General features: G+C 40.8%; 19 non-coding genes across 19 annotated transcripts; 4 read left to right on the forward strand and 15 right to left on the reverse strand.

The window, feature by feature from the left end:
• Window positions 1–61: 61 nt before the first annotated feature.
• LOC130660013 (U1 spliceosomal RNA) lies at window positions 62–226 on the reverse strand. Its single transcript, XR_008987215.1, has one exon. It is a non-coding gene; the product is annotated as a U1 spliceosomal RNA (small nuclear RNA).
• Window positions 227–411: 185 nt separating this feature from the next.
• Window positions 412–603, reverse strand: LOC130661063 (U2 spliceosomal RNA). The gene has a single exon (XR_008988258.1). It is a non-coding gene; the product is annotated as a U2 spliceosomal RNA (small nuclear RNA).
• Window positions 604–925: 322 nt separating this feature from the next.
• On the reverse strand, window positions 926–998 carry Trnar-acg (transfer RNA arginine (anticodon ACG)). Its single transcript has one exon. It is a non-coding gene; the product is annotated as a tRNA-Arg (tRNA).
• Window positions 999–5466: 4468 nt separating this feature from the next.
• LOC130658055 (5S ribosomal RNA) lies at window positions 5467–5585 on the forward strand. The gene has a single exon (XR_008985272.1). It is a non-coding gene; the product is annotated as a 5S ribosomal RNA (ribosomal RNA).
• A 328-nt stretch (window positions 5586–5913) lies between these two features.
• On the reverse strand, window positions 5914–6078 carry LOC130660014 (U1 spliceosomal RNA). Its single transcript, XR_008987216.1, has one exon. It is a non-coding gene; the product is annotated as a U1 spliceosomal RNA (small nuclear RNA).
• A 185-nt stretch (window positions 6079–6263) lies between these two features.
• On the reverse strand, window positions 6264–6455 carry LOC130661064 (U2 spliceosomal RNA). The gene has a single exon (XR_008988259.1). It is a non-coding gene; the product is annotated as a U2 spliceosomal RNA (small nuclear RNA).
• A 322-nt stretch (window positions 6456–6777) lies between these two features.
• Window positions 6778–6850, reverse strand: Trnar-acg (transfer RNA arginine (anticodon ACG)). Its single transcript has one exon. It is a non-coding gene; the product is annotated as a tRNA-Arg (tRNA).
• Window positions 6851–11318: 4468 nt separating this feature from the next.
• LOC130658057 (5S ribosomal RNA) lies at window positions 11319–11437 on the forward strand. Its single transcript, XR_008985274.1, has one exon. It is a non-coding gene; the product is annotated as a 5S ribosomal RNA (ribosomal RNA).
• A 328-nt stretch (window positions 11438–11765) lies between these two features.
• LOC130660016 (U1 spliceosomal RNA) lies at window positions 11766–11930 on the reverse strand. The gene has a single exon (XR_008987219.1). It is a non-coding gene; the product is annotated as a U1 spliceosomal RNA (small nuclear RNA).
• A 185-nt stretch (window positions 11931–12115) lies between these two features.
• LOC130661065 (U2 spliceosomal RNA) lies at window positions 12116–12307 on the reverse strand. Its single transcript, XR_008988260.1, has one exon. It is a non-coding gene; the product is annotated as a U2 spliceosomal RNA (small nuclear RNA).
• Window positions 12308–12629: 322 nt separating this feature from the next.
• Window positions 12630–12702, reverse strand: Trnar-acg (transfer RNA arginine (anticodon ACG)). Its single transcript has one exon. It is a non-coding gene; the product is annotated as a tRNA-Arg (tRNA).
• A 4468-nt stretch (window positions 12703–17170) lies between these two features.
• LOC130658058 (5S ribosomal RNA) lies at window positions 17171–17289 on the forward strand. The gene has a single exon (XR_008985275.1). It is a non-coding gene; the product is annotated as a 5S ribosomal RNA (ribosomal RNA).
• A 328-nt stretch (window positions 17290–17617) lies between these two features.
• LOC130660017 (U1 spliceosomal RNA) lies at window positions 17618–17782 on the reverse strand. The gene has a single exon (XR_008987220.1). It is a non-coding gene; the product is annotated as a U1 spliceosomal RNA (small nuclear RNA).
• Window positions 17783–17967: 185 nt separating this feature from the next.
• Window positions 17968–18159, reverse strand: LOC130661066 (U2 spliceosomal RNA). The gene has a single exon (XR_008988261.1). It is a non-coding gene; the product is annotated as a U2 spliceosomal RNA (small nuclear RNA).
• Window positions 18160–18481: 322 nt separating this feature from the next.
• Window positions 18482–18554, reverse strand: Trnar-acg (transfer RNA arginine (anticodon ACG)). The gene has a single exon. It is a non-coding gene; the product is annotated as a tRNA-Arg (tRNA).
• Window positions 18555–23022: 4468 nt separating this feature from the next.
• On the forward strand, window positions 23023–23141 carry LOC130658059 (5S ribosomal RNA). The gene has a single exon (XR_008985277.1). It is a non-coding gene; the product is annotated as a 5S ribosomal RNA (ribosomal RNA).
• Window positions 23142–23469: 328 nt separating this feature from the next.
• Window positions 23470–23634, reverse strand: LOC130660018 (U1 spliceosomal RNA). The gene has a single exon (XR_008987221.1). It is a non-coding gene; the product is annotated as a U1 spliceosomal RNA (small nuclear RNA).
• Window positions 23635–23819: 185 nt separating this feature from the next.
• LOC130661067 (U2 spliceosomal RNA) lies at window positions 23820–24011 on the reverse strand. Its single transcript, XR_008988263.1, has one exon. It is a non-coding gene; the product is annotated as a U2 spliceosomal RNA (small nuclear RNA).
• Window positions 24012–24333: 322 nt separating this feature from the next.
• On the reverse strand, window positions 24334–24406 carry Trnar-acg (transfer RNA arginine (anticodon ACG)). The gene has a single exon. It is a non-coding gene; the product is annotated as a tRNA-Arg (tRNA).
• Between the last annotated feature and the right edge of the window lie 216 nt (window positions 24407–24622).

The following is a 24622-nucleotide window of genomic DNA, read 5'->3' on the forward strand; positions in this document are numbered from 1 at the left end:
TTAAGTCACCACCGACATTTGGCCGCGCAACTTTTCTAAGCTCATTCATTTTGACTTAAGGAGGGGGCGAGCGCGGACGCAGGCCCCCACTACCAGAAATTGTACGGTCGAGTTACTGACGTTTGCAGTAATCGCAGAGGTCAGCCCAAGCGTAGTGCAATGCAAGAGCCTCACTCTGGAAGAAAACCCTCATTGATCAGTCTTTACTTCCCCGTCAGGTAAGTATGAGTTGGAACTGCACCGTAGCATGAGGGTACCCTTCAAAGTTTGTTAATGCTTGTGGCTTGAGTGTGTTATAAACTGCCGTGTCGCGGGGCATAGGCTGTATTCTCCCCCAGTGTACGCGTTTTGTTCCCGCCGTAGACTATGCAGAGTGCCGTCGGAAAGAGGACTGCTATTATTCTTTTATTGCTTATGTGGGCCGCCATCGGTAATAGTGCAACACCAAGGCAACCCGTGGTCACGGCGTGAATGAATCCACCTCCATGACCCAAGGCCAAAAATCAGATTAATATACTGACCATTCAGAGAATGGCCTACCAGATATTAAACTGATAAGAACAGATACTACACTTGATCTTAGCCATTAGGCCGAGAAGCGATAAAGAACAAGCGTTGCCATGATAGGCATCGTCCACACACCGTAACTGCTTGTGGAGCATGTCACGTTACTGTAAAGCTTACAACTGTCACCGCGTACGGATGGACGGCGACATAGTAAAAATCACGGCTGTTGATTTAGCCGTAGGATGGAGAGCGACTGTAGCGAGTGGATGGTAACTTACATGAATGCTAACAAAGGCGACGATACTAAGTGCGTGATATTACTTTCCAATATGTCTGCGTACATTCCGTTTATCAACGCATTACGCCAGAACGTGCGCGCGCGTTACACAGTAGACCATGCAGCCGAAATGCGACAGTGCGACCCTGCCAGGAGTCGAACCTGGAATCCCCTGATTCGTAGTCAGATGCCTTATCCATTGGGCCACAGGGCCATGCTTATGACTTCGCCCCATCGTCATTTTGGCTTGCGCATTCGTTTTACTTACGACAGAATTCTTCGTGTTTGTAGCCATGAAAGAAAGGGACTTCTGTGAGTGAATTTTTTTACTGTGGTCTAATAAAAAAGTCGAAACGCAGTGCCCAATATATGAATTGCTCCTAATAGCCGGAAACAGGCCGTGTCGATGATGTAGGCCGACATACGCAACGCAAACCAAAGAACGCTTTATGAAAATCCTAACACGAGCGCGGAAGAAGCCCAAATTAACAGACTAGATGTAATGCTGAAGACCTCAAACTCCAGCAGCTTCTCTTGCAGACTATTGCGTCGTACTACAAATAAAAATTAACATGCTTTCGCATAGTCGCGGCACCCAAAACGGACATTATACGATGTACAGAAACACACATTTCTGTTTTCGCGCCAAATCAATTCCCGGGAGTGGTACTTTTACGTCCGCATACTTCGCACCGTCTTAAATTATATCTCATTTACACGGTAATGTTTAGTATACTTCTACTGTGATAACAAGCATCGTTTATCGTTGGATTGTTGTAAGAAAACATTAAAAATGAGTGAAGCAGCTTCTCCAAAGAAAATCGCACCCAAGAAGAAACCTGCTGCAAAGAAGACAGCTGATCACCCTAAATATGTGGACATGATCAAGGCTGCTATCGCTACCCTAAAGGAACGCGGTGGTTCATCTCGCCAAGCTATTACAAAATATATTCATGCAAATTACAAAGTTGCTGAAAACTCAGATCATCATCTGAAAATGGCTCTTAAACGAGGAGTAACATCAGGCGATTTGATTCAAACTAAAGGCACTGGTGCTTCTGGATCATTCAAGCTAGGTCAGGTAAAAAAAGAAAAACCTAAGAAAAAGGCCGCAGCAAAAAAGCCAACGGCAAAGAAGCCTACTGCAAAGAAAAGTACACCAAAAAAGAAGCCAGCAAAGAAGAGCACGCCAAAGAAAGCAGCAAAGAAGCCTGCCACAAAGAAAGCCTCGGCTAAGAAACCAGCAGCTAAGAAACCCACAAAGAAGCCTGTTGCTAAAAAACCTGCAGCAAAGAAGGTCAAAAAGACTCCCAAAAAGGCAGCAAAGAAGACCGCAAAAAAATAATTTGTGTGTATCTGGCTATTACATTAACAAACGGCTATTTTTATAGCCACACATTTACAAAAAAACATTATCTTGGTACAAAGTTAAACTTGTTTAAGTCACTTAAACAGTTAAAAAAGAGTAAATTTAAGATTAGATTCCCTAAGTTTAAGTATTTTCGTTTTTAAATTTCTTATTTTCTTGCTTTTACTTTTCTTGCCCTTCATATTTTTAACATTGTCAAACTTTATGTAGCATAAAATTTTTATGTAGCATAAAATTTAAACAGAAAGCAGGACAAAGTTTGATATAAAAAGCTAGCCGTAATATTTTTTATGGATGTGTGGCTATAAAAATAGCCGTTTTTTGTTTGGTAAGATGCTTAGGCACGTTCCCCACGAATTCTTCTTGCCAACTGGATGTCTTTAGGCATGATTGTAACTCGTTTTGCGTGAATGGCACACAAGTTAGTATCCTCGAACAAGCCAACAAGGTACGCTTCAGAAGCCTCTTGCAGAGCCATAACGGCTGTGCTCTGGAATCGCAGATCTGTTTTGAAGTCCTGAGCAATTTCTCGCACAAGACGCTGGAAAGGCAACTTGCGGATCAAGAGCTCGGTTGACTTCTGGTATCTTCTGATTTCTCTGAGAGCAACTGTACCAGGTCTGTAACGATGTGGTTTTTTCACTCCTCCAGTAGCTGGTGCGCTTTTCCTCGCAGCTTTAGTGGCGAGTTGTTTTCGTGGAGCCTTTCCTCCAGTAGATTTACGTGCAGTTTGCTTTGTACGAGCCATATTTTAAGAAGTCGATGTAGTACGGATACACAAGACGGTCTAAAATGCACTATCGCGCCAAAGTTTTATTTCTCATATTGATTGACAGCTAAGGTTCAAAACAAACCATTTGATTGGTGCTAAGAAAGTAATTTCTGATTGGCTGCATAATGACATTACGCTCATTACTTTAACATTTTTATAAAATCTGTGTTTTTTGGCTACGGGAAAACGGCTGTATCTTCTGATACACAAAAGCTTTTGACTTTTTTTTTTTTTAGTAAGTAGCAGAAGGTTTGGCGAATTCCAACGATGCCAAATTTATTGCCTTACTGAAACATTAAGACCACGAATTTTTAAAAAAACTACAGTTTTACTTAAAAAAATGTACAAAATGTTCGGAACATTTTGTAATGACGCAACTCTATTGGTTAATTAGGGTGTTTCCACGAGCAGTAGGTAATTTTATGGCCTCTTTTTAAAGCTGTCTGAATTCTGTTAACTCAAACGTTGTTTTTGTACTCGTTCTGTACGCAACTATATCAATATGTCTGGACGCGGAAAAGGAGGTAAAGGATTGGGAAAAGGAGGTGCTAAACGTCACCGAAAAATTCTTCGTGATAACATTCAGGGAATCACAAAACCTGCTATTCGGCGTCTTGCTCGACGAGGTGGTGTCAAACGTATCTCTGGCCTTATCTATGAGGAAACCAGAGGTGTACTGAAGGTTTTCTTAGAGAATGTTATTCGTGATGCTGTAACCTACACAGAGCACGCTAAACGCAAGACCGTTACCGCTATGGATGTTGTTTATGCCTTAAAACGTCAAGGAAGAACTCTTTACGGATTCGGAGGTTAAGCGTTGTCATTGCTCAACAAAAACGGCTATTTTTATAGCCACAAATCTTTTAAAACATTACTTTGTGCACGCTTCCAAATTACACAATGTGTAAAGTCTTGTCACAGTTACATTTATTGCTATACGATACTATGTCATATATGACACAAAAAAAATTTAGAAATACTTTGTAGGGTTAATTTGCCTGGGAGTGTTTCCGTGAAAAGCTGGGTTAAGTTAAATGTAAGCAATAACATGGATCAATGTACTTGTCTTTTCTGCAAGTACAGCTAATAATACGTATGAAAAGTGAAGCTAATCCACACACACATGGGGAAGTATTTTAAATGTAGGCTAGTGTTCTTAAGCACATTATTTAGAAGTTTTATTAACTTCGGTTAACTTGTAGTGACGCCAAGTAAATGTTTTTTTAAAGATGTGTGGTCTTAAAAAAGACCGTTTGTGTTTGGTAGACGTTGGTTTACTTGCTGCTTGTGTATTTTGTGACGGCTTTTGTTCCTTCACTGACTGCGTGTTTTGCAAGTTCTCCAGGCAAGAGAAGACGTACTGCGGTTTGAATTTCACGAGAAGAGATGGTCGACTTTTTGTTTTGAAGAGCCAAACGCGAAGCTTCGGAAGCAATGCGCTCAAAGATGTCGTTGACAAATGAGTTCATGATGCTCATAGCTTTGCTTGAAACTCCGACATCTGGGTGAACTTGTTTCAAAACATTGTAGATGTAAATAGCATAACTTTCCTTTCTCTTTCTCTTGCGTTTCTTTTCACCAGTTCCACCAATCTTTCCTCCTTTTTTGCCGGCTCTTTTTTCACCTTTCTTGGCTACTTTAGGTGCCTGTTTTCCTCCTTTAGCTGCTGCGTCAGACATGGTTAAAAATTTTTGCTACTTAACTTGTAAATAAGCATTAAACTGCAAGTCAAAACTTTTTGTTTATAAGTAAAAAAATCGGATCGAATTCGATCCGAAAACGCCGATACGCAATTTAATTGGTTAAAAAAAAAATCTTTTGTTTAATACTTAATTATGATTGGTTAAAAAAACATGATTTCGATCCTATTTTTATGATGAAAAAACGAGTAAAGTTTATTTCGTTAACACTTACGTTAAATATTCGTACGTTTTTGTATTAACTTACAAATCAAATCGCAGTTATGTCTGGACGTGGAAAAGGTGGAAAAGCTAAGGCTAAAGCCAAGACAAGATCCTCAAGAGCTGGACTTCAATTTCCAGTCGGTAGAGTGCATAGATTCCTTCGTAGAGGGCACTATGCTAACCGAATTGGATCTGGAGCACCAGTTTACTTAGCAGCCGTCTTGGAATATTTATCTGCTGAGATATTGGAGTTGGCTGGTAACGCAGCAAGAGACAACAAAAAAGCTAGGATTATTCCAAGACATTTACAATTGGCTGTTCGTAATGATGAAGAATTAAACAAACTTTTGAGCGGTGTAACCATTGCAGCTGGTGGTGTTTTGCCAAACATTCAAGCTGTCTTACTCCCAAAGAAGAACGACAAAGGACAGAAGAAGTAAACCGCTACACTCAGAAAACAACGGCTATTTTTATAGCCACACATCTTTAAAAAAACATTGTTTTTTTCACAAAACTATAACCTTAAAGTCTAATAGATAATCCATGCATACGCCTTGTCCTAAGTAACTCAAAGAAATTAAATAAAAAAATTTGATCACAACGTCAAAATAAATTGCACGTATTTGCACCTACTAATGTCTACGGCCATACCACGATGAACACACCCGTTCTCGTCTGATCACGGAAGTTAAGCATCGTCGGGCCGGGATAGTACTTGGATGGGGGACCGCCTGGGAACTCCCGGTGTCGTAGGCTTTTCATTTTCATTTGCTGTGATATATTTCTTGTTATAACAATTAAGGAACGTGGCGGTTGTTGAAAGTGTTTCCTATGACATTTTCCTACGACATTTTCAGGTGATAGTACGAGAAAAAAGAGCTTTCAAATGCATACAAACTCGATCTATTGCCGATCATCCAATAACCCTGACGGAATGGCAAATAAAATAAAATTCCGCCGCCTTCCGAGGACTTATATCGCAATCACGTTTCGTAACAGCCAAGCGAGGTTTTACCTTAGCGTTTAAGTCACCACCGACATTTGGCCGCGCAACTTTTCTAAGCTCATTCATTTTGACTTAAGGAGGGGGCGAGCGCGGACGCAGGCCCCCACTACCAGAAATTGTACGGTCGAGTTACTGACGTTTGCAGTAATCGCAGAGGTCAGCCCAAGCGTAGTGCAATGCAAGAGCCTCACTCTGGAAGAAAACCCTCATTGATCAGTCTTTACTTCCCCGTCAGGTAAGTATGAGTTGGAACTGCACCGTAGCATGAGGGTACCCTTCAAAGTTTGTTAATGCTTGTGGCTTGAGTGTGTTATAAACTGCCGTGTCGCGGGGCATAGGCTGTATTCTCCCCCAGTGTACGCGTTTTGTTCCCGCCGTAGACTATGCAGAGTGCCGTCGGAAAGAGGACTGCTATTATTCTTTTATTGCTTATGTGGGCCGCCATCGGTAATAGTGCAACACCAAGGCAACCCGTGGTCACGGCGTGAATGAATCCACCTCCATGACCCAAGGCCAAAAATCAGATTAATATACTGACCATTCAGAGAATGGCCTACCAGATATTAAACTGATAAGAACAGATACTACACTTGATCTTAGCCATTAGGCCGAGAAGCGATAAAGAACAAGCGTTGCCATGATAGGCATCGTCCACACACCGTAACTGCTTGTGGAGCATGTCACGTTACTGTAAAGCTTACAACTGTCACCGCGTACGGATGGACGGCGACATAGTAAAAATCACGGCTGTTGATTTAGCCGTAGGATGGAGAGCGACTGTAGCGAGTGGATGGTAACTTACATGAATGCTAACAAAGGCGACGATACTAAGTGCGTGATATTACTTTCCAATATGTCTGCGTACATTCCGTTTATCAACGCATTACGCCAGAACGTGCGCGCGCGTTACACAGTAGACCATGCAGCCGAAATGCGACAGTGCGACCCTGCCAGGAGTCGAACCTGGAATCCCCTGATTCGTAGTCAGATGCCTTATCCATTGGGCCACAGGGCCATGCTTATGACTTCGCCCCATCGTCATTTTGGCTTGCGCATTCGTTTTACTTACGACAGAATTCTTCGTGTTTGTAGCCATGAAAGAAAGGGACTTCTGTGAGTGAATTTTTTTACTGTGGTCTAATAAAAAAGTCGAAACGCAGTGCCCAATATATGAATTGCTCCTAATAGCCGGAAACAGGCCGTGTCGATGATGTAGGCCGACATACGCAACGCAAACCAAAGAACGCTTTATGAAAATCCTAACACGAGCGCGGAAGAAGCCCAAATTAACAGACTAGATGTAATGCTGAAGACCTCAAACTCCAGCAGCTTCTCTTGCAGACTATTGCGTCGTACTACAAATAAAAATTAACATGCTTTCGCATAGTCGCGGCACCCAAAACGGACATTATACGATGTACAGAAACACACATTTCTGTTTTCGCGCCAAATCAATTCCCGGGAGTGGTACTTTTACGTCCGCATACTTCGCACCGTCTTAAATTATATCTCATTTACACGGTAATGTTTAGTATACTTCTACTGTGATAACAAGCATCGTTTATCGTTGGATTGTTGTAAGAAAACATTAAAAATGAGTGAAGCAGCTTCTCCAAAGAAAATCGCACCCAAGAAGAAACCTGCTGCAAAGAAGACAGCTGATCACCCTAAATATGTGGACATGATCAAGGCTGCTATCGCTACCCTAAAGGAACGCGGTGGTTCATCTCGCCAAGCTATTACAAAATATATTCATGCAAATTACAAAGTTGCTGAAAACTCAGATCATCATCTGAAAATGGCTCTTAAACGAGGAGTAACATCAGGCGATTTGATTCAAACTAAAGGCACTGGTGCTTCTGGATCATTCAAGCTAGGTCAGGTAAAAAAAGAAAAACCTAAGAAAAAGGCCGCAGCAAAAAAGCCAACGGCAAAGAAGCCTACTGCAAAGAAAAGTACACCAAAAAAGAAGCCAGCAAAGAAGAGCACGCCAAAGAAAGCAGCAAAGAAGCCTGCCACAAAGAAAGCCTCGGCTAAGAAACCAGCAGCTAAGAAACCCACAAAGAAGCCTGTTGCTAAAAAACCTGCAGCAAAGAAGGTCAAAAAGACTCCCAAAAAGGCAGCAAAGAAGACCGCAAAAAAATAATTTGTGTGTATCTGGCTATTACATTAACAAACGGCTATTTTTATAGCCACACATTTACAAAAAAACATTATCTTGGTACAAAGTTAAACTTGTTTAAGTCACTTAAACAGTTAAAAAAGAGTAAATTTAAGATTAGATTCCCTAAGTTTAAGTATTTTCGTTTTTAAATTTCTTATTTTCTTGCTTTTACTTTTCTTGCCCTTCATATTTTTAACATTGTCAAACTTTATGTAGCATAAAATTTTTATGTAGCATAAAATTTAAACAGAAAGCAGGACAAAGTTTGATATAAAAAGCTAGCCGTAATATTTTTTATGGATGTGTGGCTATAAAAATAGCCGTTTTTTGTTTGGTAAGATGCTTAGGCACGTTCCCCACGAATTCTTCTTGCCAACTGGATGTCTTTAGGCATGATTGTAACTCGTTTTGCGTGAATGGCACACAAGTTAGTATCCTCGAACAAGCCAACAAGGTACGCTTCAGAAGCCTCTTGCAGAGCCATAACGGCTGTGCTCTGGAATCGCAGATCTGTTTTGAAGTCCTGAGCAATTTCTCGCACAAGACGCTGGAAAGGCAACTTGCGGATCAAGAGCTCGGTTGACTTCTGGTATCTTCTGATTTCTCTGAGAGCAACTGTACCAGGTCTGTAACGATGTGGTTTTTTCACTCCTCCAGTAGCTGGTGCGCTTTTCCTCGCAGCTTTAGTGGCGAGTTGTTTTCGTGGAGCCTTTCCTCCAGTAGATTTACGTGCAGTTTGCTTTGTACGAGCCATATTTTAAGAAGTCGATGTAGTACGGATACACAAGACGGTCTAAAATGCACTATCGCGCCAAAGTTTTATTTCTCATATTGATTGACAGCTAAGGTTCAAAACAAACCATTTGATTGGTGCTAAGAAAGTAATTTCTGATTGGCTGCATAATGACATTACGCTCATTACTTTAACATTTTTATAAAATCTGTGTTTTTTGGCTACGGGAAAACGGCTGTATCTTCTGATACACAAAAGCTTTTGACTTTTTTTTTTTTTAGTAAGTAGCAGAAGGTTTGGCGAATTCCAACGATGCCAAATTTATTGCCTTACTGAAACATTAAGACCACGAATTTTTAAAAAAACTACAGTTTTACTTAAAAAAATGTACAAAATGTTCGGAACATTTTGTAATGACGCAACTCTATTGGTTAATTAGGGTGTTTCCACGAGCAGTAGGTAATTTTATGGCCTCTTTTTAAAGCTGTCTGAATTCTGTTAACTCAAACGTTGTTTTTGTACTCGTTCTGTACGCAACTATATCAATATGTCTGGACGCGGAAAAGGAGGTAAAGGATTGGGAAAAGGAGGTGCTAAACGTCACCGAAAAATTCTTCGTGATAACATTCAGGGAATCACAAAACCTGCTATTCGGCGTCTTGCTCGACGAGGTGGTGTCAAACGTATCTCTGGCCTTATCTATGAGGAAACCAGAGGTGTACTGAAGGTTTTCTTAGAGAATGTTATTCGTGATGCTGTAACCTACACAGAGCACGCTAAACGCAAGACCGTTACCGCTATGGATGTTGTTTATGCCTTAAAACGTCAAGGAAGAACTCTTTACGGATTCGGAGGTTAAGCGTTGTCATTGCTCAACAAAAACGGCTATTTTTATAGCCACAAATCTTTTAAAACATTACTTTGTGCACGCTTCCAAATTACACAATGTGTAAAGTCTTGTCACAGTTACATTTATTGCTATACGATACTATGTCATATATGACACAAAAAAAATTTAGAAATACTTTGTAGGGTTAATTTGCCTGGGAGTGTTTCCGTGAAAAGCTGGGTTAAGTTAAATGTAAGCAATAACATGGATCAATGTACTTGTCTTTTCTGCAAGTACAGCTAATAATACGTATGAAAAGTGAAGCTAATCCACACACACATGGGGAAGTATTTTAAATGTAGGCTAGTGTTCTTAAGCACATTATTTAGAAGTTTTATTAACTTCGGTTAACTTGTAGTGACGCCAAGTAAATGTTTTTTTAAAGATGTGTGGTCTTAAAAAAGACCGTTTGTGTTTGGTAGACGTTGGTTTACTTGCTGCTTGTGTATTTTGTGACGGCTTTTGTTCCTTCACTGACTGCGTGTTTTGCAAGTTCTCCAGGCAAGAGAAGACGTACTGCGGTTTGAATTTCACGAGAAGAGATGGTCGACTTTTTGTTTTGAAGAGCCAAACGCGAAGCTTCGGAAGCAATGCGCTCAAAGATGTCGTTGACAAATGAGTTCATGATGCTCATAGCTTTGCTTGAAACTCCGACATCTGGGTGAACTTGTTTCAAAACATTGTAGATGTAAATAGCATAACTTTCCTTTCTCTTTCTCTTGCGTTTCTTTTCACCAGTTCCACCAATCTTTCCTCCTTTTTTGCCGGCTCTTTTTTCACCTTTCTTGGCTACTTTAGGTGCCTGTTTTCCTCCTTTAGCTGCTGCGTCAGACATGGTTAAAAATTTTTGCTACTTAACTTGTAAATAAGCATTAAACTGCAAGTCAAAACTTTTTGTTTATAAGTAAAAAAATCGGATCGAATTCGATCCGAAAACGCCGATACGCAATTTAATTGGTTAAAAAAAAAATCTTTTGTTTAATACTTAATTATGATTGGTTAAAAAAACATGATTTCGATCCTATTTTTATGATGAAAAAACGAGTAAAGTTTATTTCGTTAACACTTACGTTAAATATTCGTACGTTTTTGTATTAACTTACAAATCAAATCGCAGTTATGTCTGGACGTGGAAAAGGTGGAAAAGCTAAGGCTAAAGCCAAGACAAGATCCTCAAGAGCTGGACTTCAATTTCCAGTCGGTAGAGTGCATAGATTCCTTCGTAGAGGGCACTATGCTAACCGAATTGGATCTGGAGCACCAGTTTACTTAGCAGCCGTCTTGGAATATTTATCTGCTGAGATATTGGAGTTGGCTGGTAACGCAGCAAGAGACAACAAAAAAGCTAGGATTATTCCAAGACATTTACAATTGGCTGTTCGTAATGATGAAGAATTAAACAAACTTTTGAGCGGTGTAACCATTGCAGCTGGTGGTGTTTTGCCAAACATTCAAGCTGTCTTACTCCCAAAGAAGAACGACAAAGGACAGAAGAAGTAAACCGCTACACTCAGAAAACAACGGCTATTTTTATAGCCACACATCTTTAAAAAAACATTGTTTTTTTCACAAAACTATAACCTTAAAGTCTAATAGATAATCCATGCATACGCCTTGTCCTAAGTAACTCAAAGAAATTAAATAAAAAAATTTGATCACAACGTCAAAATAAATTGCACGTATTTGCACCTACTAATGTCTACGGCCATACCACGATGAACACACCCGTTCTCGTCTGATCACGGAAGTTAAGCATCGTCGGGCCGGGATAGTACTTGGATGGGGGACCGCCTGGGAACTCCCGGTGTCGTAGGCTTTTCATTTTCATTTGCTGTGATATATTTCTTGTTATAACAATTAAGGAACGTGGCGGTTGTTGAAAGTGTTTCCTATGACATTTTCCTACGACATTTTCAGGTGATAGTACGAGAAAAAAGAGCTTTCAAATGCATACAAACTCGATCTATTGCCGATCATCCAATAACCCTGACGGAATGGCAAATAAAATAAAATTCCGCCGCCTTCCGAGGACTTATATCGCAATCACGTTTCGTAACAGCCAAGCGAGGTTTTACCTTAGCGTTTAAGTCACCACCGACATTTGGCCGCGCAACTTTTCTAAGCTCATTCATTTTGACTTAAGGAGGGGGCGAGCGCGGACGCAGGCCCCCACTACCAGAAATTGTACGGTCGAGTTACTGACGTTTGCAGTAATCGCAGAGGTCAGCCCAAGCGTAGTGCAATGCAAGAGCCTCACTCTGGAAGAAAACCCTCATTGATCAGTCTTTACTTCCCCGTCAGGTAAGTATGAGTTGGAACTGCACCGTAGCATGAGGGTACCCTTCAAAGTTTGTTAATGCTTGTGGCTTGAGTGTGTTATAAACTGCCGTGTCGCGGGGCATAGGCTGTATTCTCCCCCAGTGTACGCGTTTTGTTCCCGCCGTAGACTATGCAGAGTGCCGTCGGAAAGAGGACTGCTATTATTCTTTTATTGCTTATGTGGGCCGCCATCGGTAATAGTGCAACACCAAGGCAACCCGTGGTCACGGCGTGAATGAATCCACCTCCATGACCCAAGGCCAAAAATCAGATTAATATACTGACCATTCAGAGAATGGCCTACCAGATATTAAACTGATAAGAACAGATACTACACTTGATCTTAGCCATTAGGCCGAGAAGCGATAAAGAACAAGCGTTGCCATGATAGGCATCGTCCACACACCGTAACTGCTTGTGGAGCATGTCACGTTACTGTAAAGCTTACAACTGTCACCGCGTACGGATGGACGGCGACATAGTAAAAATCACGGCTGTTGATTTAGCCGTAGGATGGAGAGCGACTGTAGCGAGTGGATGGTAACTTACATGAATGCTAACAAAGGCGACGATACTAAGTGCGTGATATTACTTTCCAATATGTCTGCGTACATTCCGTTTATCAACGCATTACGCCAGAACGTGCGCGCGCGTTACACAGTAGACCATGCAGCCGAAATGCGACAGTGCGACCCTGCCAGGAGTCGAACCTGGAATCCCCTGATTCGTAGTCAGATGCCTTATCCATTGGGCCACAGGGCCATGCTTATGACTTCGCCCCATCGTCATTTTGGCTTGCGCATTCGTTTTACTTACGACAGAATTCTTCGTGTTTGTAGCCATGAAAGAAAGGGACTTCTGTGAGTGAATTTTTTTACTGTGGTCTAATAAAAAAGTCGAAACGCAGTGCCCAATATATGAATTGCTCCTAATAGCCGGAAACAGGCCGTGTCGATGATGTAGGCCGACATACGCAACGCAAACCAAAGAACGCTTTATGAAAATCCTAACACGAGCGCGGAAGAAGCCCAAATTAACAGACTAGATGTAATGCTGAAGACCTCAAACTCCAGCAGCTTCTCTTGCAGACTATTGCGTCGTACTACAAATAAAAATTAACATGCTTTCGCATAGTCGCGGCACCCAAAACGGACATTATACGATGTACAGAAACACACATTTCTGTTTTCGCGCCAAATCAATTCCCGGGAGTGGTACTTTTACGTCCGCATACTTCGCACCGTCTTAAATTATATCTCATTTACACGGTAATGTTTAGTATACTTCTACTGTGATAACAAGCATCGTTTATCGTTGGATTGTTGTAAGAAAACATTAAAAATGAGTGAAGCAGCTTCTCCAAAGAAAATCGCACCCAAGAAGAAACCTGCTGCAAAGAAGACAGCTGATCACCCTAAATATGTGGACATGATCAAGGCTGCTATCGCTACCCTAAAGGAACGCGGTGGTTCATCTCGCCAAGCTATTACAAAATATATTCATGCAAATTACAAAGTTGCTGAAAACTCAGATCATCATCTGAAAATGGCTCTTAAACGAGGAGTAACATCAGGCGATTTGATTCAAACTAAAGGCACTGGTGCTTCTGGATCATTCAAGCTAGGTCAGGTAAAAAAAGAAAAACCTAAGAAAAAGGCCGCAGCAAAAAAGCCAACGGCAAAGAAGCCTACTGCAAAGAAAAGTACACCAAAAAAGAAGCCAGCAAAGAAGAGCACGCCAAAGAAAGCAGCAAAGAAGCCTGCCACAAAGAAAGCCTCGGCTAAGAAACCAGCAGCTAAGAAACCCACAAAGAAGCCTGTTGCTAAAAAACCTGCAGCAAAGAAGGTCAAAAAGACTCCCAAAAAGGCAGCAAAGAAGACCGCAAAAAAATAATTTGTGTGTATCTGGCTATTACATTAACAAACGGCTATTTTTATAGCCACACATTTACAAAAAAACATTATCTTGGTACAAAGTTAAACTTGTTTAAGTCACTTAAACAGTTAAAAAAGAGTAAATTTAAGATTAGATTCCCTAAGTTTAAGTATTTTCGTTTTTAAATTTCTTATTTTCTTGCTTTTACTTTTCTTGCCCTTCATATTTTTAACATTGTCAAACTTTATGTAGCATAAAATTTTTATGTAGCATAAAATTTAAACAGAAAGCAGGACAAAGTTTGATATAAAAAGCTAGCCGTAATATTTTTTATGGATGTGTGGCTATAAAAATAGCCGTTTTTTGTTTGGTAAGATGCTTAGGCACGTTCCCCACGAATTCTTCTTGCCAACTGGATGTCTTTAGGCATGATTGTAACTCGTTTTGCGTGAATGGCACACAAGTTAGTATCCTCGAACAAGCCAACAAGGTACGCTTCAGAAGCCTCTTGCAGAGCCATAACGGCTGTGCTCTGGAATCGCAGATCTGTTTTGAAGTCCTGAGCAATTTCTCGCACAAGACGCTGGAAAGGCAACTTGCGGATCAAGAGCTCGGTTGACTTCTGGTATCTTCTGATTTCTCTGAGAGCAACTGTACCAGGTCTGTAACGATGTGGTTTTTTCACTCCTCCAGTAGCTGGTGCGCTTTTCCTCGCAGCTTTAGTGGCGAGTTGTTTTCGTGGAGCCTTTCCTCCAGTAGATTTACGTGCAGTTTGCTTTGTACGAGCCATATTTTAAGAAGTCGATGTAGTACGGATACACAAGACGGTCTAAAATGCACTATCGCGCCAAAGTTTTATTTCTCATATTGATTGACAGCTAAGGTTCAAAACAAACCATTTGATTGGTGCTAAGAAAGTAATTTCTGATTGGCTGCATAATGACATTACGCTCATTACTTTAACATTTTTATAAAATCTGTGTTTTTTGGCTACGGGAAAACGGCTGTATCTTCTGATACACAAAAGCTTTTGACTTTTTTTTTTTTTAGTAAGTAGCAGAAGGTTTGGCGAATTCCAACGATGCCAAATTTATTGCCTTACTGAAACATTAAGACCACGAATTTTTAAAAAAACTACAGTTTTACTTAAAAAAATGTACAAAATGTTCGGAACATTTTGTAATGACGCAACTCTATTGGTTAATTAGGGTGTTTCCACGAGCAGTAGGTAATTTTATGGCCTCTTTTTAAAGCTGTCTGAATTCTGTTAACTCAAACGTTGTTTTTGTACTCGTTCTGTACGCAACTATATCAATATGTCTGGACGCGGAAAAGGAGGTAAAGGATTGGGAAAAGGAGGTGCTAAACGTCACCGAAAAATTCTTCGTGATAACATTCAGGGAATCACAAAACCTGCTATTCGGCGTCTTGCTCGACGAGGTGGTGTCAAACGTATCTCTGGCCTTATCTATGAGGAAACCAGAGGTGTACTGAAGGTTTTCTTAGAGAATGTTATTCGTGATGCTGTAACCTACACAGAGCACGCTAAACGCAAGACCGTTACCGCTATGGATGTTGTTTATGCCTTAAAACGTCAAGGAAGAACTCTTTACGGATTCGGAGGTTAAGCGTTGTCATTGCTCAACAAAAACGGCTATTTTTATAGCCACAAATCTTTTAAAACATTACTTTGTGCACGCTTCCAAATTACACAATGTGTAAAGTCTTGTCACAGTTACATTTATTGCTATACGATACTATGTCATATATGACACAAAAAAAATTTAGAAATACTTTGTAGGGTTAATTTGCCTGGGAGTGTTTCCGTGAAAAGCTGGGTTAAGTTAAATGTAAGCAATAACATGGATCAATGTACTTGTCTTTTCTGCAAGTACAGCTAATAATACGTATGAAAAGTGAAGCTAATCCACACACACATGGGGAAGTATTTTAAATGTAGGCTAGTGCTCTTAAGCACATTATTTAGAAGTTTTATTAACTTCGGTTAACTTGTAGTGACGCCAAGTAAATGTTTTTTTAAAGATGTGTGGTCTTAAAAAAGACCGTTTGTGTTTGGTAGACGTTGGTTTACTTGCTGCTTGTGTATTTTGTGACGGCTTTTGTTCCTTCACTGACTGCGTGTTTTGCAAGTTCTCCAGGCAAGAGAAGACGTACTGCGGTTTGAATTTCACGAGAAGAGATGGTCGACTTTTTGTTTTGAAGAGCCAAACGCGAAGCTTCGGAAGCAATGCGCTCAAAGATGTCGTTGACAAATGAGTTCATGATGCTCATAGCTTTGCTTGAAACTCCGACATCTGGGTGAACTTGTTTCAAAACATTGTAGATGTAAATAGCATAACTTTCCTTTCTCTTTCTCTTGCGTTTCTTTTCACCAGTTCCACCAATCTTTCCTCCTTTTTTGCCGGCTCTTTTTTCACCTTTCTTGGCTACTTTAGGTGCCTGTTTTCCTCCTTTAGCTGCTGCGTCAGACATGGTTAAAAATTTTTGCTACTTAACTTGTAAATAAGCATTAAACTGCAAGTCAAAACTTTTTGTTTATAAGTAAAAAAATCGGATCGAATTCGATCCGAAAACGCCGATACGCAATTTAATTGGTTAAAAAAAAAATCTTTTGTTTAATACTTAATTATGATTGGTTAAAAAAACATGATTTCGATCCTATTTTTATGATGAAAAAACGAGTAAAGTTTATTTCGTTAACACTTACGTTAAATATTCGTACGTTTTTGTATTAACTTACAAATCAAATCGCAGTTATGTCTGGACGTGGAAAAGGTGGAAAAGCTAAGGCTAAAGCCAAGACAAGATCCTCAAGAGCTGGACTTCAATTTCCAGTCGGTAGAGTGCATAGATTCCTTCGTAGAGGGCACTATGCTAACCGAATTGGATCTGGAGCACCAGTTTACTTAGCAGCCGTCTTGGAATATTTATCTGCTGAGATATTGGAGTTGGCTGGTAACGCAGCAAGAGACAACAAAAAAGCTAGGATTATTCCAAGACATTTACAATTGGCTGTTCGTAATGATGAAGAATTAAACAAACTTTTGAGCGGTGTAACCATTGCAGCTGGTGGTGTTTTGCCAAACATTCAAGCTGTCTTACTCCCAAAGAAGAACGACAAAGGACAGAAGAAGTAAACCGCTACACTCAGAAAACAACGGCTATTTTTATAGCCACACATCTTTAAAAAAACATTGTTTTTTTCACAAAACTATAACCTTAAAGTCTAATAGATAATCCATGCATACGCCTTGTCCTAAGTAACTCAAAGAAATTAAATAAAAAAATTTGATCACAACGTCAAAATAAATTGCACGTATTTGCACCTACTAATGTCTACGGCCATACCACGATGAACACACCCGTTCTCGTCTGATCACGGAAGTTAAGCATCGTCGGGCCGGGATAGTACTTGGATGGGGGACCGCCTGGGAACTCCCGGTGTCGTAGGCTTTTCATTTTCATTTGCTGTGATATATTTCTTGTTATAACAATTAAGGAACGTTGCGGTTGTTAAAAGTGTTTCCTATGACATTTTCCTACGACATTTTCAGGTGATAGTACGAGAAAAAAGAGCTTTCAAATGCATACAAACTCGATCTATTGCCGATCATCCAATAACCCTGACGGAATGGCAAATAAAATAAAATTCCGCCGCCTTCCGAGGACTTATATCGCAATCACGTTTCGTAACAGCCAAGCGAGGTTTTACCTTAGCGTTTAAGTCACCACCGACATTTGGCCGCGCAACTTTTCTAAGCTCATTCATTTTGACTTAAGGAGGGGGCGAGCGCGGACGCAGGCCCCCACTACCAGAAATTGTACGGTCGAGTTACTGACGTTTGCAGTAATCGCAGAGGTCAGCCCAAGCGTAGTGCAATGCAAGAGCCTCACTCTGGAAGAAAACCCTCATTGATCAGTCTTTACTTCCCCGTCAGGTAAGTATGAGTTGGAACTGCACCGTAGCATGAGGGTACCCTTCAAAGTTTGTTAATGCTTGTGGCTTGAGTGTGTTATAAACTGCCGTGTCGCGGGGCATAGGCTGTATTCTCCCCCAGTGTACGCGTTTTGTTCCCGCCGTAGACTATGCAGAGTGCCGTCGGAAAGAGGACTGCTATTATTCTTTTATTGCTTATGTGGGCCGCCATCGGTAATAGTGCAACACCAAGGCAACCCGTGGTCACGGCGTGAATGAATCCACCTCCATGACCCAAGGCCAAAAATCAGATTAATATACTGACCATTCAGAGAATGGCCTACCAGATATTAAACTGATAAGAACAGATACTACACTTGATCTTAGCCATTAGGCCGAGAAGCGATAAAGAACAAGCGTTGCCATGATAGGCATCGTCCACACACCGTAACTGCTTGTGGAGCATGTCACGTTACTGTAAAGCTTACAACTGTCACCGCGTACGGATGGACGGCGACATAGTAAAAATCACGGCTGTTGATTTAGCCGTAGGATGGAGAGCGACTGTAGCGAGTGGATGGTAACTTACATGAATGCTAACAAAGGCGACGATACTAAGTGCGTGATATTACTTTCCAATATGTCTGCGTACATTCCGTTTATCAACGCATTACGCCAGAACGTGCGCGCGCGTTACACAGTAGACCATGCAGCCGAAATGCGACAGTGCGACCCTGCCAGGAGTCGAACCTGGAATCCCCTGATTCGTAGTCAGATGCCTTATCCATTGGGCCACAGGGCCATGCTTATGACTTCGCCCCATCGTCATTTTGGCTTGCGCATTCGTTTTACTTACGACAGAATTCTTCGTGTTTGTAGCCATGAAAGAAAGGGACTTCTGTGAGTGAATTTTTTTACTGTGGTCTAATAAAAAAGTCGAAACGCAGTGCCCAATATATGAATTGCTCCTAATAGCCGGAAACAGGCCGTGTCGATGATGTAGGCCGACATACGCAACGCAAACCAAAGAACGCTTTATGAAAATCCTAACACGAGCGCGGAAGAAGCCCAAATTAACAGACTAGATGTAATGCTGAAGACCTCAAACTCCAGCAGCTTCTCTTGCAGACTATTGCGTCGTACTACAAATAAAAATTAACATGCTTTCGCATAGTCGCGGCACCCAAAACGGACATTATACGATGTACAGAAACACACATTTCTGTTTTCGCGCCAAATCAATTCCCGGGAGTGGTACTTTTACGTCCGCATACTTCGCACCGTCTTAAATTATATCTCATTTACACGGTAATGTTTAGTATACTTCTACTGTGATAACAAGCATCGTTTATCGTTGGATTGTTGTAAGAAAACATTAAAAATGAGTGAAGCAGCTTCTCCAAAGAAAATCGCACCCAAGAAGAAACCTGCTGCAAAGAAGACAGCTGATCACCCTAAATATGTGGACATGATCAAGGCTGCTATCGCTACCCTAAAGGAACGCGGTGGTTCATCTCGCCAAGCTATTACAAAATATATTCATGCAAATTACAAAGTTGCTGAAAACTCAGATCATCATCTGAAAATGGCTCTTAAACGAGGAGTAACATCAGGCGATTTGATTCAAACTAAAGGCACTGGTGCTTCTGGATCATTCAAGCTAGGTCAGGTAAAAAAAGAAAAACCTAAGAAAAAGGCCGCAGCAAAAAAGCCAACGGCAAAGAAGCCTACTGCAAAGAAAAGTACACCAAAAAAGAAGCCAGCAAAGAAGAGCACGCCAAAGAAAGCAGCAAAGAAGCCTGCCACAAAGAAAGCCTCGGCTAAGAAACCAGCAGCTAAGAAACCCACAAAGAAGCCTGTTGCTAAAAAACCTGCAGCAAAGAAGGTCAAAAAGACTCCCAAAAAGGCAGCAAAGAAGACCGCAAAAAAATAATTTGTGTGTATCTGGCTATTACATTAACAAACGGCTATTTTTATAGCCACACATTTACAAAAAAACATTATCTTGGTACAAAGTTAAACTTGTTTAAGTCACTTAAACAGTTAAAAAAGAGTAAATTTAAGATTAGATTCCCTAAGTTTAAGTATTTTCGTTTTTAAATTTCTTATTTTCTTGCTTTTACTTTTCTTGCCCTTCATATTTTTAACATTGTCAAACTTTATGTAGCATAAAATTTTTATGTAGCATAAAATTTAAACAGAAAGCAGGACAAAGTTTGATATAAAAAGCTAGCCGTAATATTTTTTATGGATGTGTGGCTATAAAAATAGCCGTTTTTTGTTTGGTAAGATGCTTAGGCACGTTCCCCACGAATTCTTCTTGCCAACTGGATGTCTTTAGGCATGATTGTAACTCGTTTTGCGTGAATGGCACACAAGTTAGTATCCTCGAACAAGCCAACAAGGTACGCTTCAGAAGCCTCTTGCAGAGCCATAACGGCTGTGCTCTGGAATCGCAGATCTGTTTTGAAGTCCTGAGCAATTTCTCGCACAAGACGCTGGAAAGGCAACTTGCGGATCAAGAGCTCGGTTGACTTCTGGTATCTTCTGATTTCTCTGAGAGCAACTGTACCAGGTCTGTAACGATGTGGTTTTTTCACTCCTCCAGTAGCTGGTGCGCTTTTCCTCGCAGCTTTAGTGGCGAGTTGTTTTCGTGGAGCCTTTCCTCCAGTAGATTTACGTGCAGTTTGCTTTGTACGAGCCATATTTTAAGAAGTCGATGTAGTACGGATACACAAGACGGTCTAAAATGCACTATCGCGCCAAAGTTTTATTTCTCATATTGATTGACAGCTAAGGTTCAAAACAAACCATTTGATTGGTGCTAAGAAAGTAATTTCTGATTGGCTGCATAATGACATTACGCTCATTACTTTAACATTTTTATAAAATCTGTGTTTTTTGGCTACGGGAAAACGGCTGTATCTTCTGATACACAAAAGCTTTTGACTTTTTTTTTTTTTAGTAAGTAGCAGAAGGTTTGGCGAATTCCAACGATGCCAAATTTATTGCCTTACTGAAACATTAAGACCACGAATTTTTAAAAAAACTACAGTTTTACTTAAAAAAATGTACAAAATGTTCGGAACATTTTGTAATGACGCAACTCTATTGGTTAATTAGGGTGTTTCCACGAGCAGTAGGTAATTTTATGGCCTCTTTTTAAAGCTGTCTGAATTCTGTTAACTCAAACGTTGTTTTTGTACTCGTTCTGTACGCAACTATATCAATATGTCTGGACGCGGAAAAGGAGGTAAAGGATTGGGAAAAGGAGGTGCTAAACGTCACCGAAAAATTCTTCGTGATAACATTCAGGGAATCACAAAACCTGCTATTCGGCGTCTTGCTCGACGAGGTGGTGTCAAACGTATCTCTGGCCTTATCTATGAGGAAACCAGAGGTGTACTGAAGGTTTTCTTAGAGAATGTTATTCGTGATGCTGTAACCTACACAGAGCACGCTAAACGCAAGACCGTTACCGCTATGGATGTTGTTTATGCCTTAAAACGTCAAGGAAGAACTCTTTACGGATTCGGAGGTTAAGCGTTGTCATTGCTCAACAAAAACGGCTATTTTTATAGCCACAAATCTTTTAAAACATTACTTTGTGCACGCTTCCAAATTACACAATGTGTAAAGTCTTGTCACAGTTACATTTATTGCTATACGATACTATGTCATATATGACACAAAAAAAATTTAGAAATACTTTGTAGGGTTAATTTGCCTGGGAGTGTTTCCGTGAAAAGCTGGGTTAAGTTAAATGTAAGCAATAACATGGATCAATGTACTTGTCTTTTCTGCAAGTACAGCTAATAATACGTATGAAAAGTGAAGCTAATCCACACACACATGGGGAAGTATTTTAAATGTAGGCTAGTGTTCTTAAGCACATTATTTAGAAGTTTTATTAACTTCGGTTAACTTGTAGTGACGCCAAGTAAATGTTTTTTTAAAGATGTGTGGTCTTAAAAAAGACCGTTTGTGTTTGGTAGACGTTGGTTTACTTGCTGCTTGTGTATTTTGTGACGGCTTTTGTTCCTTCACTGACTGCGTGTTTTGCAAGTTCTCCAGGCAAGAGAAGACGTACTGCGGTTTGAATTTCACGAGAAGAGATGGTCGACTTTTTGTTTTGAAGAGCCAAACGCGAAGCTTCGGAAGCAATGCGCTCAAAGATGTCGTTGACAAATGAGTTCATGATGCTCATAGCTTTGCTTGAAACTCCGACATCTGGGTGAACTTGTTTCAAAACATTGTAGATGTAAATAGCATAACTTTCCTTTCTCTTTCTCTTGCGTTTCTTTTCACCAGTTCCACCAATCTTTCCTCCTTTTTTGCCGGCTCTTTTTTCACCTTTCTTGGCTACTTTAGGTGCCTGTTTTCCTCCTTTAGCTGCTGCGTCAGACATGGTTAAAAATTTTTGCTACTTAACTTGTAAATAAGCATTAAACTGCAAGTCAAAACTTTTTGTTTATAAGTAAAAAAATCGGATCGAATTCGATCCGAAAACGCCGATACGCAATTTAATTGGTTAAAAAAAAAATCTTTTGTTTAATACTTAATTATGATTGGTTAAAAAAACATGATTTCGATCCTATTTTTATGATGAAAAAACGAGTAAAGTTTATTTCGTTAACACTTACGTTAAATATTCGTACGTTTTTGTATTAACTTACAAATCAAATCGCAGTTATGTCTGGACGTGGAAAAGGTGGAAAAGCTAAGGCTAAAGCCAAGACAAGATCCTCAAGAGCTGGACTTCAATTTCCAGTCGGTAGAGTGCATAGATTCCCTCGTAGAGGGCACTATGCTAACCGAATTGGATCTGGAGCACCAGTTTACTTAGCAGCCGTCTTGGAATATTTATCTGCTGAGATATTGGAGTTGGCTGGTAACGCAGCAAGAGACAACAAAAAAGCTAGGATTATTCCAAGACATTTACAATTGGCTGTTCGTAATGATGAAGAATTAAACAAACTTTTGAGCGGTGTAACCATTGCAGCTGGTGGTGTTTTGCCAAACATTCAAGCTGTCTTACTCCCAAAGAAGAACGACAAAGGACAGAAGAAGTAAACCGCTACACTCAGAAAACAACGGCTATTTTTATAGCCACACATCTTTAAAAAAACATTGTTTTTTTCACAAAACTATAACCTTAAAGTCTAATAGATAATCCATGCATACGCCTTGTCCTAAGTAACTCAAAGAAATTAAATAAAAAAATTTGATCACAACGTCAAAATAAATTGCACGTATTTGCACCTACTAATGTCTACGGCCATACCACGATGAACACACCCGTTCTCGTCTGATCACGGAAGTTAAGCATCGTCGGGCCGGGATAGTACTTGGATGGGGGACCGCCTGGGAACTCCCGGTGTCGTAGGCTTTTCATTTTCATTTGCTGTGATATATTTCTTGTTATAACAATTAAGGAACGTGGCGGTTGTTGAAAGTGTTTCCTATGACATTTTCCTACGACATTTTCAGGTGATAGTACGAGAAAAAAGAGCTTTCAAATGCATACAAACTCGATCTATTGCCGATCATCCAATAACCCTGACGGAATGGCAAATAAAATAAAATTCCGCCGCCTTCCGAGGACTTATATCGCAATCACGTTTCGTAACAGCCAAGCGAGGTTTTACCTTAGCGTTTAAGTCACCACCGACATTTGGCCGCGCAACTTTTCTAAGCTCATTCATTTTGACTTAAGGAGGGGGCGAGCGCGGACGCAGGCCCCCACTACCAGAAATTGTACGGTCGAGTTACTGACGTTTGCAGTAATCGCAGAGGTCAGCCCAAGCGTAGTGCAATGCAAGAGCCTCACTCTGGAAGAAAACCCTCATTGATCAGTCTTTACTTCCCCGTCAGGTAAGTATGAGTTGGAACTGCACCGTAGCATGAGGGTACCCTTCAAAGTTTGTTAATGCTTGTGGCTTGAGTGTGTTATAAACTGCCGTGTCGCGGGGCATAGGCTGTATTCTCCCCCAGTGTACGCGTTTTGTTCCCGCCGTAGACTATGCAGAGTGCCGTCGGAAAGAGGACTGCTATTATTCTTTTATTGCTTATGTGGGCCGCCATCGGTAATAGTGCAACACCAAGGCAACCCGTGGTCACGGCGTGAATGAATCCACCTCCATGACCCAAGGCCAAAAATCAGATTAATATACTGACCATTCAGAGAATGGCCTACCAGATATTAAACTGATAAGAACAGATACTACACTTGATCTTAGCCATTAGGCCGAGAAGCGATAAAGAACAAGCGTTGCCATGATAGGCATCGTCCACACACCGTAACTGCTTGTGGAGCATGTCACGTTACTGTAAAGCTTACAACTGTCACCGCGTACGGATGGACGGCGACATAGTAAAAATCACGGCTGTTGATTTAGCCGTAGGATGGAGAGCGACTGTAGCGAGTGGATGGTAACTTACATGAATGCTAACAAAGGCGACGATACTAAGTGCGTGATATTGCTTTCCAATATGTCTGCGTACATTCCGTTTATCAACGCATTACGCCAGAACGTGCGCGCGCGTTACACAGTAGACCATGCAGCCGAAATGCGACAGTGCGACCCTGCCAGGAGTCGAACCTGGAATCCCCTGATTCGTAGTCAGATGCCTTATCCATTGGGCCACAGGGCCATGCTTATGACTTCGCCCCATCGTCATTTTGGCTTGCGCATTCGTTTTACTTACGACAGAATTCTTCGTGTTTGTAGCCATGAAAGAAAGGGACTTCTGTGAGTGAATTTTTTTACTGTGGTCTAATAAAAAAGTCGAAACGCAGTGCCCAATATATAAATTGCTCCTAATAGCCGGAAACAGGCCGTGTCGATGATGTAGGCCGACATACGCAAC

Source organism: Hydractinia symbiolongicarpus, chromosome 9 (genome assembly GCF_029227915.1).
Source record: "Hydractinia symbiolongicarpus strain clone_291-10 chromosome 9, HSymV2.1, whole genome shotgun sequence".
Classification (NCBI taxonomy): Eukaryota; Metazoa; Cnidaria; class Hydrozoa; order Anthoathecata; family Hydractiniidae; genus Hydractinia; species Hydractinia symbiolongicarpus.